The sequence below is a fragment of the Bombus huntii genome, chromosome 10 (assembly GCF_024542735.1).
Source record: "Bombus huntii isolate Logan2020A chromosome 10, iyBomHunt1.1, whole genome shotgun sequence".
Classification (NCBI taxonomy): Eukaryota; Metazoa; Arthropoda; class Insecta; order Hymenoptera; family Apidae; genus Bombus; species Bombus huntii.
The window spans coordinates 7,587,960-7,607,954 of record NC_066247.1 but is presented as its reverse complement, the minus strand read 5'-3'; the positions used below and the strand labels follow the sequence as shown (position 1 = coordinate 7,607,954).

General features: G+C 39.2%; 1 protein-coding gene across 9 annotated transcripts in view; it reads right to left on the bottom strand.

The window, feature by feature from the left end:
* LOC126869922 (origin recognition complex subunit 2) overlaps positions 1-19,995 on the bottom strand; it is a 113,618-nt gene that overhangs the window by 76,467 nt on the left and 17,156 nt on the right. The window lies entirely within an intron of this gene.

The window sequence follows — 19,995 nt, the reverse complement described above, 5'->3', positions numbered from 1 at the left end:
GAAGTGTTGAATTAGACTGACGACGAGGAGGCAAAAAAAACAAAGGGCCAATATTGACATCGACACGACGCACGCAGAAACCACAGGCGTGGAATCATTGAAACTATCCAACAGATGTTACATCTGGGGTTAGGATGTAAGAAGTTTATTTAGTTTCAATCTTTACTTTTATCAAAAAAAGGTTCAAATGTTCGAATTAACAAACTGTTGTATAATAATACAAACATTTACATTTGTAAAATATTTGTAAAATTTGCACGAGATGCGAGAAAATATATTTCCCCATGGAGTATTAATATCGAAAAGTTTTTGTACTGAGAAGTGAGATACCATTAATCGTATACGTAATAAACAAACTGCGGATTTTCACGAATCTGTAGGAAATCTGAAACTGTAAAGTTACACCGAATGCACATAATATGAAAGAATATATAAAATATTCAAATTGATTTATGCAATGCTTCGTAGGAAACACAATCTTTTCCCGAGGCCTTACTTCTTAACTTCTGACTAATTTCGTAAAAATTTGCATAAAAGTCCGCAGTCCAATCGTAAATCTTCACTTTCTTTATTCTGCGCGGCTCTAGGACATAACATGATATACAAATCTCTTTATATCCCACAAGTATCAACAAATACTACTATTACACAGCTTAATTTATAACTTCCTTGTATCATACAAACATCAGAAATCCAAAGTAAAAAATGAAAAAAAAAGAGAAATATACGAATTATCGAGGCGAAGCGTACGATCGGTCCAAGTGTTAGAGACGCCGAAACCGGTGCGTCGGTTGGGAAGAGAAGCCGTGGTCTGAGCGACACTTCCGGGGACCGCGAAACAGGGAAAGTGACGATCCACGTGGGCGCGAACGTGGCGGAAGCGGAGGCAAAAAAAGGCGGCGCGATATCAACGTAGAAACGTGGTTCCGTGGACGCTACCGAGACGACAGAATGTATCGAGTGCGGCCTATTTGATCGGGAGGTGGCAAACGAGCACCGAAGAGTGGGAGTGTGGATTACGGGAGTGGAGAAGGAGACGGGGAAGAAGGTAAGAGAGGGCAGGTAGGCGCGTGCCACTTAGCCCACCAAGAAACGCGGTCATAGCCTCGGCACGTCTGACTCGTCGCGTCGGCCCGATCGGCCCGCTCACAATCAGAACCGAGCACCGTTCCACGCGGACCATTCGGTGCTCTCGCGAGTCCTTTTTCTCTCACCCACGCAACGCGACGCACGGTTAGAAGTCTCTCCCGTTGGCTCCATGGACTTTACTTACTGGAGAGCGAGAGAAGAAGAGAGAAGATCGAGCAAAATTAGAGGATATATACACTCCTGATCAAATGTTTTGTGATTTGGACAGTTATGATATTTGGTTCAAAATTTGACCGTTTATGTACGGGGACATTTTCATAAATCGTTCTCTCCAGAGGAAAATAAATGACAGAGATAAATGCAATATCATTATCGATACAATGTGTAAGTAAATGTCACTTAGAAAGCACGTTGGAACTGATCCAGCCTCCGCAACTCCGAGCGTCAGTTTCGAAGAGCATTTATCATCGACTAAATGCAACACGATTCTTAATAAGTTATATACAGACAACAGAATGCCGATTTACACGCGTTATAGCGAATGCTACATTGTCTAATAGATCAATGATTAATTTAAAACCACCCTATATGACAAAGCTGTACGAGTAACAGTAAAGCTACGAATGAAAATCATTGTTGTCGCATTTCCAATCGCATGTTTCGATATGGTAATGATTAAAGGAGGATCATGACAAAGTAATCTTGATAGAAATCGGGATGAAATGGGACAGTCGAGAGTCGGGGAATGAAGAACGCACGCGAGTGATCCACTCTCTCCCTGTATCCACCTTTTTCTTTCTATTGTTACGCGTGACACGCTATCTCTGTCGACGCGTTATCGCTGATTAACAGATCGAAATAAGAATAGTCATCGCCTTTTCTGTTTCTTTTTCCTTTCTTCCCTCCCGACTGATCGTATCTGAATTCTCTGTTGATCCGCGAAAGCGCACGAGAGAAAAACGAGACCAACCAAAATTTACTGGCGCGATGTGCTAAACACGGCTCCTTTCAGCTCGAGGAACAGGATTACCCTCGTGGCCGACTACGTATGCCACCGCTCATGAGTATCTGCACTCTGAATTTTATAGATTGCTGACAACAATACGCGAATCGTCGAAAATACGGATTAATACGAGTCTTTACAAATAAATGAGGAAGTTCCATGAAAAATTAATCATCAACCGAGTCATTCCTTAAACGTTCGAAGACTTAAGACAATTTTAACAAATAAATTCTAATTAATAATACGCAAAAGTAAAGACGACCGTTAAATAAAGAATTATTCCTTTATCAAAGTAGAACAATAAAATAATATCCTCTGAACACCATCTTGACAGGATTAAGACCAGTTCCAAAAGTTCGTAAAAGCGCCATACAAACCCCAAAGAAAGCAAAAGGCCTTTGTAACTTCGGCTCCACTTCTTTCTACCTCTAAACACGCTTTTCATCGAAGAAGCTCGAGGGGATCTTTTTATACGCGTCCAAGCGTAAATCTCTTCGTTCACGAAAGATCTGGCCAGATTTATCCGAGTACGATACAGAAATGCACCAAGTAAAACACTTAACAGCTGGCGTGTTAGCATCGTCGAACAACTTCGACTCGACGCCTTCTTTTTTCCAGTCTGTTCGAATTTGCTTCGTGTCCGTTGTAAAGAATAAATATACGAGCTAGAGGATGAAGAACGAGCAGAAGTTAGACAAGAAGGAGCTTCCGAGTTTGCTTTTTCCGTCTTTGGAACTTGATTTATGTTAGGGGAAATATGCTTGCATAATATAATATTTTCATTCATTCGAAATTTACTAAGTTATTACATACAGTGGCACACGAAAGTATTCATACACCTATCACACAATTCTTTTATGAACATATATTTGTGTATTATATGCGTTTTTGACATTTCTATACTGTAATGATATACGTCTATCGTGATAGTAAAACTTAAAACCAACCCGAAAATGTATATAGAAATTACACGACAACATTGCAAACATACACTTAGTGAAAGATTAGTATGTATACAGCGTGAACAGTAGTCTTAAACATACAATTATAGTGCTATAGATGGTCTCACTAAATATTGTTGTCTATTAATATAACGAATAATTAATTGCTCAAATACTTCGGTGATCTTCGGGAAGTGTACGCTTCCAATAAATATCTTGTAACTTCTATATATATTTTCAGATCCGTTCGAAAGACAAACGTAATCACGATAGCCGTGTCTACAGTGCTAATGAGATTTCAAAATGTTTCGTATAATGTACACATAAAAAGTTTCTAGGAGTGTTCGTGAGTCACCGTATATTATCCGTTTGAAAGGTTTCACCGCGATGATTAAGATTAATTTAATCAGAAACTGTAGAAGAATATTAATGTCAAAGATACGAATACTTGCAATTAAAGATTAACAGTAATGCTCTAGATAGGACGAAATTCACAGGATCGTAGCGTTAAAAACATTGACTACCAGAAGGCTCTAGTAAAAGCACCGAAAGCTGCCGAGATTTCTCCCAGAGATGAACAGAACTCGAACGAAGAAGAAAAGAGAACGTGTAACCTTCTTGAGCATAAATTTCGAAATTCCCGCGGTTGAAAAAGGGACGAAAAACGCGGCAAGATACGGAGTAGAGCGCAGCTGGCGCGAAATGGCTGGGAATATCGTCGAAGTGGCCCAGGGGCGTAACCATTGGTGGGTCGTGGCCAAGAGAGAGAGAAGATTCCTATCGCGGAGAAGTTTCGACTGGACGAGAGAAGGTCGCCGGTTTCACGAGCTGCCGCTCTTTTACGGGCCGACGACGACGATGGGTTGCCCCCGAAACCCTCATACCTCGATGCGCCGAGGTAGAGAGATATCTCCTTTTCCGCGGTTTTCTCTAATTGAACTAGTTCTCGGGATCGTCGGCGACGTTTCGAGGGCCCTGCCCTCGTGTCGTAACGCGGTGGCCTCTCGGTTGAATCGTTACTAATATTATACACAGGGTATTGCAAAACGTTAAAGATTGCAGTAATTAGAAGGAAGAGAATTGGAAAGACTAACACCTCTTCCACTGAAATGTTATTTATTCAAATATTGGGAAGAAATGAAAGTTACCATTAATATCATTGGATACTATGGAAGCTACTGAAACTACAAAGTTCATATTCGAAGTAACTTGCATAACTGTTGGAGTAATCTGAAGTAGTTTTTAGAATTTAACGACTAATGACTACCTTAAGCAAAACAGAGAACTGTTTCGTCTACTAAATACTACAACTAGTAGGTATTCTGTTTTGACTTTTTAAAAATGATTGCATACTGCATTTATATTCTGCACATTTACGCACCTTCGAATTTCCTATAAATTCATAAAATATATGCAACCTACGGATGATCTTCCCTTGGAGAATAAATCAAAATGATTTATGATGGCAATAAGATTTTAAAAATGTATCGCATCATTAGAAACCTAATATCGGGAAGTGTCAGATCGCCGCGAAATAGAACGATATCGTGAGTCGATTCTAAACTGAATGCATCGTTTTCCTTATCCAATTATTCTGATTTCACCTTTGCGCCTCGGCTAACACCGAGAGGCCGAAGTTTCGACCCTGGTGCTTTCACCTCCGGAAAACACTTTCGCCTAGTAGGAGGAAGCCAAGCCTGCTCCTCTCCGGGTTTTTCAGCGTGACGTTCAGATCCGCATTTTCAGGCCGAACGCGTCGATATCCGCCGAACAGAGAACGATTGAATATTCAACGGGAAAGTGCCTCCCAAAACGAAATAACAGTATGGAAAGGGAGAAATTGCAAATCCGACGACGAGTATTTACATAATTTACTCGCGAAAATCCTTCAATATCTAATATACCATACAAAATGTCGATTGTCAATAAAAACGTATAAAGATTCGAATGTAAACAAAAAGATGGAACTGTCCACTTTCAGTAATTTTATACAGTATATAGCGACTCTTATTATTTTGATTCATAAATTGTATCGACCACTCCTACTACGAGCATCGCGAGAAAGCGTGATGAATCAAATATATATATGTATAAGTTATCGGTAATGCTAGTGTTAAACGATATTTTTGACACAGAGACGTACTCGTAACCTCTGTTGAAGATTCGTTACGAAAAGAGAGAGAGAGAGGGAGGGGGGATAAAGAAAGAAAGAGATAAAAATGAGACATGCAGAAACTTTCTCGACAGACTGAAATTGCTCCGCGAGGCGAGTATGGGTGTCGACACGGCACCGAACGTAAAGAGAGAATAAACGGACGTGTTTGATCGTGGCCATAGAGAATGAACAGCATTAACAGTAACGTAATCAGTCCCTCTCCCGTTCGTATATCTTTTTCGAAGACGAGGCGATGTCCTACATTTGTGGCACGAGGCTCCCACCGTGTCTGGTTGCCCCTCTTTTCCACCGGTTCCTGGCCCCGGTTATATTTAGTCGATATTTCATCCGTTTCACGCCGAAGCCGGTTAAAGCTGATTATTGCGCCAGGTCGAGGTGGCCGTTCAAAGAGGACGAGTTTTTCGATAGCTTTGCCGAGACGCGCTACCTTTGCACGAAACCGATCCTACGATTATCCTACGAACCAACATGGCAACATCGCGAGTAAGTACATTGGGATAACCAAGCATCTAATGTGATCACTGAGTTTTAATTATATCTAGTATTTATTAGTAATCATTACAAGCATTACATTATTGTTAACGGTTACTAATGCAAAGCTTGAGACAACTATGTCTATAGTTGAAAGTACTTACAACTAGTTGCCAATTGTGAATGATAAAATTTGAGTTAGATTCCTCGAAAAAGAAGCCTCCAAATATCATTCCCCAGTCATTCCTCAGTCGTTTCCCAGAAAAATGAGAATTTCGAAAAATAGTATATCACCAAGTCCGATGATCCATAAATCTTTAGCTCCTTAAAGAAAAGTCCCAGAAGTCCATCCGTCAGTTCCCCCATGCCCAAAAAATGTTGCCTCAGAAAGTTCAACTTTTGCCTTACTAAACCAAAATCTTTGTCGAAGTAAGTCTTCGATCCTCACCGAACAATTTCCAAACTCCTCGCTACCGTTCTCCCAACATTCAACTCAAAACCCAACAACTATACGATGAAGAAGATTCCCTACCCTGTAATCTATCTCTCAATAGTTTCTTGTTCACCAATAATCTCGACCAATCCCGTATCAGGAAAGTTATCGCGAACGTACGAAACGAGCTATCCCTCCGGGCAGTTCGGGACGCGAGCAGTCGGAAAGTTTAACGAAAGACGGTTTCGGTGTCCCACCACCCACGCGGCCAGGGCGGACACGATAAAAGGACGAAGAGGCAGAGAACCACTTTAGGTCAACGATGGGTGAAGTAGGTGCGAGTTAGGTTAAAGTAGGTAAATAGCCTGCCGGTGACCCGTCACCTGCGTTCTCGTTCTATCGAGAGCAACGTCTCTCAGTGGGAGGGACCTAACAGAATGAAGATAGTCTTCCCCACTCTGATTCACGTTCGTATACACACAGTCGTATACACGGTGCAAGCGTTTGATCGTAGTAAGCTGGTTGTTCTTGTTCCGGTAGGAATGTAGGAATAGTCGCCGCATATAGACAGGGATCTGATCAACTTTTCGCCTATTAGTGCGACCTGACATGCAAACACTTCTCTGTGTGTAGGTTACATTTGTACAACGTCTTAGCGAAATGGTACAATTTGAAGGAAGGTGAATGTATTTGGTTGATTGGAAAGTTCTGTCGCCAGATTTTGTTTGTGTGTTTACAATTTTATTTGACGATTTTTATTTTTATTTTCTATTTAACCTGCAGTTAATCGAGATACGTAGGATGAAAATTTATCCGATTAAATTTTTGTATCAAAGTAATTGGTCAACGTCAGTAAAATGTTCTTGTCGATAGAGAAACGACAATTGGAGAATTTAATTGCCGTTGAAAATTTAATAAAGCGCATATTTAAAAGCCCTCCGGTTTTGACATCTGACAAGTTTGAAGAAAATTCCTTGGTCGATCCTAACACACCGTACGATATTACTTCACTGGAAGACCTATAATCACTGCTGATCAATCCCATTGCATCATCAATTCCCCCACGACGAGTCACTTTTCCGTAATCATTAATATCAAAACAAGTAATCAGGCGTTCCATTCCCGACACTGATCCTCTCCAAAGGAGGTTCAACCAGATGCATCAGGCTACTGAATGATTTATCGGAAGACGCCAGGAATTGCCTCTCTATTATACCATAGACGGACTCTCTCTCTCTCTCTCTCTCCCCCTCTCCCTCTCCCTCTCCCTCTATATTAAGTCACCTGTGTTCATTATCCCGATAGGTCCGCACGAGCGTGATCTCCGGTTTTTCTTTTTTCGATCAGCGTAGCGGTATCGACGAACTTTATGCCAGCGATGCTGGCCTGGTTTCGTTGTTAAGCTGCCTCCTAGATACACAAACTATTAATCTGTTAACCTACCTGCCAGCCAGCGACCGCTTACGATCGCCGCGCGCTCGTATCGACCGACCTAGACGAGAACACGACGATCCTAGTGCTGATGGCTAATCGTTTCGTTGTTACAGTTGGATGCCAACAGGTTTCCCCCATTTGAATTTGTAACGAAGCAACACCACAAATTTATGGATTACACGAAAATCCTGAAGAATCGTTTTAAATTCTATCTGACCTTAGGCCTCTGACCATGGCCTTAACTTGTTGCGATTCGGAGACGTTTTCTTGACACGAAGGTTCTTCTCGTTTCGAATTGGTAGCGAGGTGGTTTAAAAAGTGGCCACAAAATTAGCAGTCTGCGTGAAAATTCTGAATAGTTCTATCAAAATTTCTGTGATTCATTTAGTTATTAAAGATTTAACTCTTTATATTCCGAAGATAGTTTAAAGTACCATTTTCATTAAAATACTGCTACCAGAGATTGAGTCAAAAAATCAATTTATACAAAGAAAAGTCATACAGTTTGTGATAAGCATTGAATGTTTTATTAAATTTAAATGCACTCCTATAACGAAATGTACGAGGGGTTTCTATATAAGACTTTTATAAAAAAAATGTAAGCCCACAGTAGCTTGCCAGTATTAAGCACGAAACGTAGCTTTTTCCACTTGTTAAGATTTCAATTTACACTTCAGAAGAATGCAGAGTCTTAAAATATGGGTAATTAGAATACTAAAACGGCATTCCTAACACGACTTTTACGACACTTTTACGATCTCGCGCTGGGTAGAAAAAGAAACGATATTCTCGGTGTCTAAAGATTAACAAGAACCTCTAAAATGCTTCCGTTTAAAAAAAAAGGACGCCCCCCTCGAGCAACGATTTAAAATCCTGTAGATTTTGCGCACTGGAGAGTCGCTCGTAATTAAATGAACTACATTTCGCGACTGTGTCGTTGTGCTCGCGTATGCACACAAACGAACAGTAACCCCGTTTACGAGAGAAACTCTTTCGCCTGATACCCTGTGGCCCGCGACACAGTGAATTATCGTTTTAGAACGTACTCCCGGCTTAATTAAACAGAAACGGAACCTACTTTCCGAATTTTCGAGCGGACACCGACGAAAAACATTGGACTGGTTTGAATTCAATGGTAGCGCGTCCGGGGTGAAAACGAACCCAACTTTTCTCCCTCTCTGGATTTTGTTTTAGGAACGAACAGTTGAAACGGTAAACAATGTAAGTGCCAAAAAGAGTAAAAGACGAATCTTTTTAGAAATTTCGCAGCGAGTATGTTGAGAAAAGATGAAAATACAAGAATAATTTATTATAACTTTTTAGACTAGTGCAAGATATTGATCGTAATCAATGATTCAATCTGGTCATTAGACCGTGACTGGAAAAAATCAGTTGTTCGTAAAAAGCGAATAGTCCGTCGTTTATCATTTCAACTTCTCGAATAGTGGAATGATTAATAAACATTACTCGTGGAAAGACTTGATGATTTCCTTTCTCGTCCTCAGGAAGCGACATTGATGAGTAAATTATTTCCATGTATGTAAATGGGAAAGGAAAAAGAGGAAAATTATATTTATATATATACAGTCTTCTTTTCCTGAAATTCATAACTTTTCTTTGCAAAAGAGTACTGGATTTGCTATGCTTCGATTGCGTTAAAAAACTCGAGGTTTGTACGATATAAACACATTCTACATACATGTCTACATACATGTACCATACAAATAGAAAGCTAAAAATGTGCTAGTAAATTAGAACTTCAATTCCCATAAAACTAGACTTAGATACGCTCTTAGGTCAGGGACAGAACAACAGATCGATCAGATCGTACACTGTACCAACAGTGTGCAAGGTCTGCCTGTAACACACGCATATTCAAGGAGCAGAACAACACGTAAGCCAAGTGTTTGCACGTCGCATCGATTGAAATTGTTCTTCGCACTGTTGGGGCGCAATTAAAAATTTATCAACGATCTCACGAATAGCCGCAACGATTCGTAGACAAAACAAGGAAAGAAGAAAAACCGTTTTTTCACTTTGCTCCCGCGAGGTTACACGACCAAAAGTTAAAGGCGAGTACCATGACAAAAGATTACATCATGTAGGTACATACTTTGAACTCTGAACTTTGAACCTTTCTCTTTCCTTCTCTCAACTGCTTCATCCCCTTTGTATATCGTTTCTTCTCTCCATTCTTTCTTTCCTTTTCTCTCTCCGTTTATTCTTTCTTTCTCATCCTTTCTTTCTTTGTCGTCATTTCATTTTTCTCCTTCCTCCTTTGTTTTTTCTCCTTCTTTTCTCTCGCTATAAACTTTCCCAACAATCCAACGAAATAACACATCGTTATCAATTTTATAAGACTCAGTCATCGTTCACCTCTATCTCGATCTCATCAATCGGTCAAACCCGTTTTCTCAAAAGTTTCACAGAGCTGAATCTATTTTATCGTACAGAGTCGCTTCTTCTTCGCCGATTTTCTCGTCACGCGGCAGCCTGTGTAAGAAGAGCGAAGGATAAAGAGAGGAAAAATCGAGGGAGGGCCGCCGGGAGGAAGATGAAATACGAAGAGGAAGCGGAGCTAGCCCGGCTAGCACGGACCGATCGATAGAAAACACGCTGGGCGCGTTCGCGTGTAATGAGGAAGTGTTCTCTCGCAAACAGTTACAAGTGGAGTAGGTTACGTAGATAAGTCGTCACACATACGGCCGTGTGTAATTCTCTCCTGGCGAGTGGGCATGTGGGCTCTCTCGATACCGAGCCGCCGCGACCGACATTACAGGTGTAATATGCAACGTAGCCAGTTACATTTACTCCGGAAAGGGAGACGAGGCCTCGAGAGAGAAGAGAGAGAGAGAGAGAGTGAGAGAGAGAAGCTGCAGTTTAACGTCGATGGAAAATGGATCGACCGATTCAGGAGACCAGGCAAAATTGCCCCGAGCCGCTTCGACCCAGGGAATCGATCGTGCAAAAGCGTATCGGTGGGGACTTAATGTTTTTGGATAATTGATTTTTTCGTCTGCGTGAATTCGCTGATTTATCTTTTCTCCTTGAGATAAATAAATTCGTGGTAATAACTGAGCTGCGGACTTTTATGCTCTTATGGGAGTTTCGGAGATACAAAAATACACAGAGCGCATATACCACCAAAAATATATTAACGATATACGTATAAAAATAATAAAAATATAAAATGTTTATTCAATGTTTTATCTATTGTGATTGACTTGATTGGGTTCAATATACAATATCTAAAGTATAAAATACACAAAGTAAAATGAAATGTAGAGTGAAACAAATCTCCGCTTAGTTTCTATTTCTTTAATCGTACTCATAAAGTTTAAATCTGCATGCGTATCCACAGTCTAATGGGAAATTTTGTCTCTTTCAGACGTTAAGTACCAATTATGAAAATGAGAAGCTTAGAAAAAGTTAGCCGTTGAAAGATTCATTTACAAGGTGTATCTCAGTATGCAGTCAACGTTCGTATATCTAGCGATGTTGCTAAAAATCCAGCAAAGCACTCATATATTTAATAAGTGATAGCATACGTTCGTTTATGTAGCTATGTTAATGTTCTTGAAAAGTACACACGTTTAATCTCGTTACACCTACGTCAATTTCATCATCTTATGTTGAGTAGCTGATGCGTTTATTTAGGTTTTTGGGTAATAAGATTTGCTGACGTGTCATAACTGAAAGTGGAACAGATGACCGCGATTTTCTGTATGAAACTTAATAAATTTCAAAGTAAAACGTATCAAACGCTGGAATTGCTCTGTCAAAATTAACAACGTTTGGATGATGCAAATGTTTTTAACCAAGTTTTCAGAGAATCCGAAAGATTCTCTCACAAAGGGAACGAAAGTAGAATATAGGGGGAAAATGTTGAAAAATATTACAAAGGAAATTTAAACGTTATTTCATGAAGAGAACTTTTTAATTCTTTTCATTCATAATAGAATGCTTTCACAAACTGACACGGTTTACCTTAATCAGATTATAATATTAATGAAATTGTATTCAATAATACATTTCTGTAACGTTTATTGTATCAATTCGTTATTTGTTAATTAATTAGCCTATACTTACTTAGTCACTGCATTGTCATATTTTGTATATTAATAAATTACGAAGCTAATTTGTACGCAGAATAAGCAGAATAATGACATTTTCCAGATTCCAACAGTCACGCTTTTATTTATTAAAATTGTTTATCGTATTGTGATATTTTCGACAGAATTTGATGTTTCTTTACAAATAGAAAGAAGACAAATGTTACTTCCTATGATATTAATCTTCTTTCGGAGAAGTTGCAGTTTCAGAAAACGATAAGGTTCAGAATGCTAACAGAATGTCGCATTAGCGTGAAGTAGATCTGATGTTCGCGAAGCAAAGTAATTGAAACGAGAGAAGTTTCGTTCCAAAATTGCGAGATACAGCAATTAGGAAATTGGAGAACATGGAAATATACAGAACACTGAAAATGTAAATTCGAACACTTTCGCGATCCGTTTCGAACTCGGAAATTAGAGAAAGATCGTTTGAAAAGTTAAGAATCAAAGATCCGAAGGCTGAAGGATTTCGAAATCTGAAGATTCGAAAATTTGAGACTTTGAATGTTTAAACCTTAAAGATGTGAAGATCGAAAAGTACAAAAATCGAAAGATATGAATACTTGAATATTGCATTTGAAATTTGAAAATATAAAGAGTTGGGAATTTGAAAATTTAAAAATCCAAAGGTATAAAACTTTGAAAACTGTGAAATCAAAGATAGCAAAAATTGGATCAAAGAAGCAGCCCGCGTGCAAACCAAAGTAAAATCCCTCTATGTACTATCAAAAGCCTTTGGTCCGTGCATTACATACGCGTGCTTAATGCGCCTATACTTGTTCTCGCGTTTTATCAGAACATATCGGTACAGTGGCAGCGATGGATCGCATTAGGCTTGGCGTCGGGAGTCGCGGGCGGCGCGCGCGTTTTATAAATCCTAGATGAAACGTTTCCTATCGGCGTTATCTGAATTGGACGGTGACCTGTGCTCAATAGAGGTGTACAGAAAGGCCAGCGCGCAGCGGCGAACGAAACGAGGCTTTGGTTTGGATATCAAACTGGCCAGCGCCTGTTGATATTAGCATTTATTTATATCTCCTGACCTCAAATATGTGTAACGTGCTCTCCCCCTCTACTCGTGACTCGTGACAGGCTTGGCTATACAGGCACGCCTCCGTTTTCGAGGTTACGTGCGAGCTGATATCGAGTTCCATCAAATTTTGTCGGTGCCGTAACATCGGTGTCTCTTCGCAGTGATAACGCGGACGTGGTTTGCGCGGAACCATTCGCACGCCATCGCACCGGTAACGTTCGGTCACACTGTACTTTCCAGCTTTCCAGCAAGGATATCCTTCTTCCCAAAGCGTTCACCACTTTTCCTTGAACTCATCTCTTGTTCTATGAACGCATTGGTACACGCTCGATCGACGAAGCTGAATGAGAAGATTTAACACTTACGAGGACAAGATGGCTGTAGCTGAGCGTCTGTTCTTTTTTAGATCATACAATATCGACTATCTACGTATTAATACGAATATCAATATCGTAAGATAATTCTGTACACGGTTCTGAGAATCCCTCAAAATTTCTAAATATGTACTTGTGAAAGAGTTAAATAATTGGAGTTTCGCCCGTTACGGGCGACTCATCTTCGAGAGAAGTCTGAATTTTTATTCCCTTTCCACGACTTTACTTTCAGTTTATATCCAAAACTGATATATCCGATCGACGGGGAAACTATCGCGTAGGTTATTTGTAGAAAAAAGCCGAAGATGGCCTAAACTATATCTTATAACAGGATACTGCCTCAAGGGTGAAAGACGAAGGGGAGCGACTCGAGAAAATAAGGTCTATTGACGATTCTAGAGAGATTTCATGGAGGTGGGCGATATCTTTTGTTGGACGAGTTTTATGTCCGATATCTTATAGCGTGGTAGTCGATTGGCAAAATATATTGGTTAGGCTATTGCTGCTGAGATTCACTGGTTATTTGAGAATTTATCGAAGACTGGATTAATAAAGTACGAGAGGAAAATGTTCGTTGGATCTTGCAATACAACAACTCATCGACTCACGCTATCACATCCAATTATAGTTTTTAACCTTCAGTTTTAATTCTACAGACCAACCTCGGATTTAGATATTATTTAACACGGTACTACAGAGACCTTACCAATTAACGCTTAGTCAAATACATAATAAAGAAATTACGATGTATGTGATTGAAAGAAAATGTACACTGGTTTACGAATTGAAAAAGAATTGGCATACGAATGGGTTATGAGAGCGTATGAATCCGTACGATTACACAGCGACTTCATAGCGAAGCAACATTATCTCTCGGTAGATGCGCGCCGCCAGAAAAACCATCTCGTACAATGAAGTATTCAGAGGCGGTTAATGTAGAACAGAAGGAAAGCCACGATCGTGAAACCGGCGAGGATAAGTAGAATAGCAACAGTTATTCCAAAACAGATCAGCAGATAAACCTTCACCAGTCATGTTGGTCACAGCGTGAACCGCGCTGGTGAACGCGCCAGAGAATCGAGTTCCTTTAGTTCGAGCCGAACAATCCTTCGTTCTTGCAACTAAAATTAGCATGATCCACGATATCGGGAATAATGTCGAAATTCTCCATTCGAGATCACTTCAACATTTTGCTCTGGTTACGTTCTCCTCGGAATGTTATATATCGTGCACGCTTTTCTAATTAATCTTCCGTGAACGATTTTATCTTCTTAATTTTTCTAGTGTTCCAGGCTTTCAAGAAATCTGTGTAAATCCTAAGATATTTATCAATGACGTATTGTGAAATCGTGTTTAAACCACGTGTTTGTCATCTTTTATTCAAAAAAAATATTCAAGGATTAAATTTCCTTCGAAATCGCTGGAATATGGAATGATGAAATTTTTTGAATAACTCTCTAAATTAGCGATGAATGTAACGATAACCGAGAAAAGGAATAAAGATTATTTTCAAAATTTGTTTAGGATAGCCACATAAAGAAGGTAGTAAGTAGGGTCGATAAGAGCACAAGTTGTTGAACAAAAGATCTCCACTGAAGAATATTCTTCGGTGTATACAGCTTCCAGCCATTTTAGCCAACAGAAGGAACACGAGCCAAGCGACGTGTCCTTTAGAGCACACTGCCGATCCTTCGATCCCTTCCTGCCATAAAGGAAACTTTCCCTTCCGCTTACTTCCATAGCCAGCGGACTTGGGTGCTTTCGAACTTTCTTTGTACCAAACAAATACTATGGAATCGTCTTCGAGGTTCTCCTTCGGATATTCTACTTATACACGTATTTTTAAAACTGCCTGGACTCGTTTCGCCAGACGGTATATGGCAGCAGGTTTCTAACAGCACGTTCTCGCCGGTATGATTTACTAAATCTGCAGAGCGTTCGTCTCGACGCGTACACGTGCGATCGAGATCGAATCAACGTCTACAGGATTTCAAATCGAAATATTTCAAGTATGTTGCGCTACTGAAACTATATGAGCCTCTCTGATGCTTTTGTTCGTTTATTAATTTCATCATACAAATACACGATAAATGTTCAATTCCATCTACGAACCACAAATGTATCGTTCTATTCCTTCTTAATCGTAAAGAATGATAAAGCAAATACGTATGTATTTAATAGTAATCCCAAGTCCACGGATAACGCAACGAATAATTTTATTATCTTCAAATAACAAAAACGTTCGTCGTTTAATGAGTTTAATCGATAGGCCATTATCGTATCGGCGGGTATCTTCGATTCCCCAGCGTCGAATTCGCCTCATTTTTCAGCCACTCGATTTAATTAAGGTTATCTGTGGCAGCGCTCGTAAAGCAGCAAAGATAACAGATCGTTTTGCATAAAGATAACTTAATATGTACATACTGAACGCAGCGCGACTTAACCGAGACGAACAAAGAGAGCGAGAGAGGAGAGAGAGGGAGGAGGTAACAATCTGTGTCGCCGACTAATTAAGAGCAATCCTTATCTTTGGTATCGCGCTTGTTTGCTTGGCATTCGCTGTTCGAAATAGCATTACCGAAATTGAAGTCCCAGCATCTAGAGGATAAATTAACGTTTAACATACTCATGTTAATCGAGAAAGAAAGAAAGGAGGCGCTGGATGAAAACTTTGCATTAAGAAGCACCGAAAATTATTTCGCTGGCCTCGCTTGAGAATTGGTTCGAAAGTATATTAATCGATATGCTGGTATATGATTTTATATCGAACTTTATGGATCGAATGGAACGTTGTATGACGATTATTAACACCTTCCATCCTGAAATCCTGATTTACTTCTTTAATTCTATTTTAAACATTTCAGCGACATTTCATATAAGCGTTGGTGCTCTTAAATATTAAAATAAAGTATCAGACTAAATTAGTTGGAAAGAGAAAAACCGCTGTTCGAACCTACTAAAACTCTTTCTAATCTCTAATATCATTTACCAACCACAAAGATATGCCTCTCTCTCTCTTTCAGAACCGTTAGCTCTTATGACTAATCGCTACTGAAAGTTGTAGCAGACTAAACGCCCACGTTTCTTTTATATCAACGATCGAGAACCCGACGATTATAATACCGAGTCACGTTTATAGCGTGAATTGTAATTCTAACGCGACAAAACGCGATCTTAAACTGGATATCAGCCTCAAGTTTTATTTCCCTATTGTCGCTTACGTTGTCATTAAAACGTAGGTTTCTCTTAAAAATTTGACAAATAGAAGGACGGAAGATAACTCGGTATAAAAGAACGCTCTAAAAGAGATTGAAAGATGTAAATTTAAAAAGCAAACACTAGCTCACTAATAACATTAAAAAAAGAATCTATCCATAAAACAAACAATCGCGCTAAGAACAGTTCAAACAAAGACAGGACAAATAAATTTATTTTAACAAAAATTTAAGTGAGTCTAAAAAACAAACAAACGCTCTGAAAAAATGTTAACAAAAAGCAATAAGTACTACACAAATACAAGTTTTCTAATCGATGTAAAACACACGGAAATAAATTTTTTAAAAAGGAATAAAAAGAAGTAATCCTGAAAAAAGAAGACGCAAGAAAAAGGCATAAGAAACTGAAGTTCCGCGAACAACAATGAGCATCGTGTCTAAGATCGAGACTAAATACATGCGTGGGGTGGGGGGATCCTTCGCAATGTGGACATCCTTGGCATAAGCATAGAAAGCTAGAAAGCCTCGGCGGCGGCAGAGACAATGATAACCCAAATAGTAAATGGCGAGCTCGGTGATCCGACTTTGTTCGAGAGAAACCTTCTGCTTGGAGCGAATTCGACGACGAATCCGATGTCGGCAGAGGCAAGCCAGGCCCGTATGCTCTGTTTTCGGAGAAAGTGCATTTCCGTTCGTGCGTAGGTATACAAGACACCCGTGTGACTCAATGGAAAAAAGCGAAATGTTTCTCTTGGTCTTCGTCGGCGATCGACGTAAATGTAACAGAAAAGCAGCAAGGGCAACGGGGGGGGAGAGAAAGGGAGATAAATCAAAGACGACAGATCTCGACCTCGTTTTCCCTTCCTGAAATTTAGCGGCAGGCCGCTTCCCTTATCGTGATCGCCCTGAATCTCTCGATGATTCGATAGAAAAACTTTTGGAGAAAGCAAGAAACTTTGGAAGAGTGAATATTTTCGAGGAAGATTCATTTCTCTTTCAGAATACTTACAGCAGAATTCTTTATACCTGAATATGATATTGACACACAGTTGTATTTATCATAACATTTACATATTAATTGATTATGTTGAAATATGTGTATTTCATATCATTTATTATCATTTGGCAATACTTTCGTATGATTACGAAAATTTGCTAATTATTAATAATAAGGACATACTGTAGGAGAAAGTGTTTAAGCAAACTTATATCGTAAGAAAAATAGTATTTTTATTCCACTAGATACACTACCAAATATTTCTACTTATATTTCTATAATATTATATTATAATATAATATATTTCTATAATAATCTATATAATTTATTAATATTCCTATAATATACTATATCGTCATCTAATAATACGTTTTTAACTAAGAAACACTCGCTAAAGAAAGAACCAACAAAAATGTTACAAAACTTCTTAAAATACCATGTGTTGTACGACTGCATTGCTTTCACCCTGTTCAACATGAAAGCCAGCGGACACAATACCACTAAACTCCCAGTCCAATTTCCCTAAACCAACGTGTACAATCGATTGCATAAACCCCACAATCAAATCCAAACTGACTGCACATTATCGACAACCACGTAATTGGAACAACAAGATTGTTCCCATTAATCATCCCCAACTCCCCCTTTCTGTCACAAAAAGCCAACCAAACGTTTGATTCTCCATTCCTCATTCTCGATAGAATATCTTCGATTTCTTCCTAAACAACAGTGGTGTATGTGTATATAAATAATATATATTGTTTCTATTAATTAACGTTAATAGCCCGTGAAAAGAATTCAAGAATATTCGCTGCATCTTTCCCAATCATACTCTGAAACTAAGAAATCATCCGAATAAGAATAGTATCCGCTGAGAAATTGGACGAGCTATTAATTTGCCTGGCGCAAAATCCGTATAGTTTTTTAATCCCCTTAAAGTTATGTTTCCACATGACAATTGCAACTTTTACTGACACGAAATGTCATGGCTGTCATCATAAAAAGTAAAAGTAGCGCTGTCATGACATTGGACTTCGTGCTGCCTAGTTATTACTAAAGGAAACAATGCATTTAGAGACTGACAGGACAATGTGTTCGAAGGTAAAAAAATTACAAAGCTTGCTAGGTTGTTATAATTTTCTTCTATCACCACTGAAACACTATAATATTCGACAATAAGAAGAAGAAAATTCGTTATCGTTCTTTCCAGCATTCGTCTAAAGATACCCTACGGTTTAACACCATAATTATTTATATATTCCGTAGCCTGTTCGAAGCGTCTTAGCTCGATTTTAACGCTTCGTTCATTCCGCTGCCACAAGGAATTATTAAAATGAGCGGACTGACGAGACTCGTTTACGTTTACACGGCTGCGTGCTGTGTGAATTTAAAAAGGGGGAACAATGCTGTCAAGAACATTTGCCAGCTATCACACAGGACCGCTGTAAACGTGAAAAAGCGACGACGTCGATTTCGAGGACGAAGAATCGTAAAATTATCAGAAAAAAATTTCAGACTTCCCAACAGTGCATCGGTCGCTACGTGACATATAAATTTTACGAAACTTAAACTTTAGTCTTATGAAGACCAAGAATTATTCACGAAACTAGAAAGAGCTAAAAAAGAATTAAACTTTGAACAATTTTTGAACGATTAGACCTGTAACATCGATTCTCCGATCTCTCACGAACAAGTACTTACAAATAAGACACTTCTCAATAACCAGTATATTCTCTGGTTTCACGATGTCGTCCGAGAAAACGTTTTACGAGGATTGACACAACAATTTAATGCTGTTGCAAGCCAAAGCCGGCATTTGCCACCTCGTAGAAAGCCGGTTAGACCTTTTTTTGCGACAAGACGCAAGAGTGCTCGTTCCCTTTCTCTCGCGGTCGAGCGAAATGCCGATCGTTGCTCGCCAGGAACCACCGATTTAATAAAAGAATTTCCTTGCTCAATAGGAGACGGTTCTTTGTTGTTGCAGTCGAGGTTACAACGCGGCTACGAGTTGCCCGAGTCGATGACAAGTCGCGAAACCTGCGATTACCACGGGGAAAGTTTCGACGAGGGATGTCGAAACTTCGTAAGAAGAAAATAAGGTGTGGAATTTGAGAAAGATTATTTTAGAAAGCAAAGATAAAACGAATATCGTCGATGTTTTATATCGATAAAAGTAGATTGAAGTTTGACAAATATTGTGAAATTATTATCGTCGTACGAAAAAGAATCGATATCATAAAATTTGATACCAGAATCTATTCTTTCTAAAGCAGTACAGATTGAAATATATAATCTACTTTCTCTATTAGTCCACTGAATAGAATCTACGTAATATATTTTCTATTATACGTACTATATACGTAATTACGTTCTCCTTTTACTATTTTTATTTATCATTCAAACATCACCAGTCTTCACCAATTTCACTCCTAAACCAATCTACATTACAATTACCGTGCTATATTTTATATACGGTTATTATCTTTTTCTCACTATTTTCATTTCTCATCCAATCATCACGTACAGTCCCAACCATCACCGATTCCACTTTAAAGCCAATTCACTCTTCTCCCTCTCTTATCCGAATTCAACCACTCCTACAGCCAACATCTGTTGCTCTTAGACAACATTCCCATCCGTAATCCTTCGCATGACGACATCTCCCGTCTCGAAAATTGCACATAGTATATACTATCCAAGTACGGAAGCCGGCCACG